This window comes from Erinaceus europaeus, chromosome 3, assembly GCF_950295315.1.
Source record: "Erinaceus europaeus chromosome 3, mEriEur2.1, whole genome shotgun sequence".
Lineage (NCBI taxonomy): Eukaryota > Metazoa > Chordata > Mammalia > Eulipotyphla > Erinaceidae > Erinaceus > Erinaceus europaeus.
In genome coordinates, this window is record NC_080164.1 from 108,701,815 (window position 1) to 108,703,946 (window position 2,132).

The following is a 2,132-nucleotide window of genomic DNA, read 5'->3' on the forward strand; positions in this document are numbered from 1 at the left end:
ACTGCAAACTTTTTTCCCTCTTTTTTTGTATGTGATGCACCTTTACCTGTTGTTATTCTTTTGATGATGCTGCTTATGTGGAACAGGATAAATCTCTCACCTAAAAGTGTTCAGAGACATCCATGGAGAAAAGCAAATATGGTGTTGACTCTAGTAGTTTCAGATAGGGTTCAGGAACTAGCTCACTTAAATAGTGTGTTGCTCTGCCCTGTGTGTAACCCAGGTTCAAATCTGGCCCCTACCGCATTGAAGGAAGCTTTGGTGCTGTTGTCATCTTTACTCTTACTTACTCTCTCTGCCTCTTTGTTTCTAATGAAAAAAAAATAGTATCAATGAACGGGATGAAATGGCCTTTCGATGTTTTAGACATAACTGAGTACCCTGTTGAGCACCAGTCATTTGGGCTCAGTTCTCCTTGTGCAACTTCTGGGGGCTTTAGGTTCTGCTTAACTCAGGGTGACTCATGCAAAATCCAGGCTAACTGGTGAGAAACCATTTTTAAATTCTATAGTTACGACGTCAATGGCATGACAGCAAGTTTAGAAAACATTTTTATTAGACAAATTATTTAGACAAATTATACACAGAAAGCTCTGTCACTCATAACTGAGGCCTCCAAAAAGGGTGTGTGGATTTGTAGAATAGGCGATACATCAAAATAGGCCTATTTTAAATATTATACATGGTTAACAGTGTTTTTTTTTTTTTGATAGCTAAAATCACTGCCACATTTGTTAATGACCCTATATAGCTTATTGTAAAGATGTTTCTGTTTGAAAGTCCGAGTCGTGAGTGAGATCGTGGGTGTTAGAGGGGAAAACAAGTTGTGCATGCACTTGGGAACTTGTTACCCTGAAAACAAAAGGGTTGGTGCATGGTAAGAAAGTTCTCTGCCTTACACAGTAGACAATACTTGAAGATTTAGTACAAAAAACAGTGACAGTACAAGATGCTCCCCAGAACAGAATTAGCATCAAAATATAATATACCTTAAGAATATACTTTTTCTTAAAATATGTCCTAAAGCAAATCACATAGGTTGCTTTCCTAGAACAACCCTAGCCACAGAAGGGATTAGAGTAAATTAAGTGGGTAGCTGTGTGAGAACACAGGATAAGTTCTCTCTTCCTACTTGACCACGTTTTAAGTAAAGGGTTACAAACAAAGGTCATCCTCTATTTCTAGCAGGTAAGAAGGCTACCTTAAAAGGGGGTGTGCGCTAAGAGGCACTGTTTCTGGTGTCCTTCTGGTCTACCCTCGGCATTAATGCCTCTTCCAAGTAGATCTGGGGTTGCAAAGGGGGACTTGGAAGGGACGGGAGGAGTGAGGTGGGGAGCCCTGGATGGTTATTCTTCTTTAAGATAATGTATGACAGTCAGTAAGGCCACATCAGTATGTCATGTCATAAGGGCTCCTACTTCTCCCCCAACTCATTGTCTCTTCACTTAAGTTTCCTGCTCAGGAAGGGAAGCCATTCACCTTCAGAGATCTAAGTTGAAACTCTCACATGGGCTGTGGTGGGTGTGGTGCTGCCAATAACAGCTTCCATACAGAGAAATGATTACAGTGAAACCATCAAGGTCAGCTCTCTAGGTCGCTGGATGACTAACACAAAACCCACTCCCATGAGCAATATCGAGGAACTGCCCTGGATGTTTCCACAGCAGAAGGAGGAAATGTTCCCTGTTGGCAACTTGGCACATCAGAATAACACGAAAGTAACCTGCCTTTTCTAATTGAAAAGACACCCCCATGTGCTATACATAGTTCCTGTATACAATACTTGCTGTTTTTTTTTTAACTAAAGCTTTATTAAAGGAATTGTAGTAGCAATGACCGCCTTTCAATATATATATATATACACATTATATAGGTGCATATATATGGATATATATGAGATACTAATTTCTTTAACACAATAGAGGCTTCTGCCATAAGATAAAGTTTACTGTACATAAGAAGAAAAGAAGAAACTTTGAATACTGTACAATCACATAAAGGTCATATGCACTGCTGCAGTGCAAGAGTTAACTGTAGTCTTGACTGGTATATTAATGGCTTTTTTTCTTTTTCTCTTTCTGATCCTACAAAAATGGCATTCTCTTCTTGTATGGCCTGAATGCTCTTGAAAT

At 39.4% G+C, this 2,132-nt stretch overlaps 1 protein-coding gene across 1 annotated transcript in view; it reads right to left on the reverse strand.

Annotated features, from left to right (window-relative positions):
• Positions 1–538: 538 nt before the first annotated feature.
• GRID2 (glutamate ionotropic receptor delta type subunit 2) overlaps positions 539–2,132 on the reverse strand; it is a 1,638,698-nt gene continuing 1,637,104 nt past the window's right edge. The window contains exon 17 of the mRNA XM_060188447.1: positions 539–2,132. This exon is cut by the window's right edge and continues 1,188 nt beyond it. The gene's annotated coding sequence lies outside the window, so the exon portion shown is untranslated.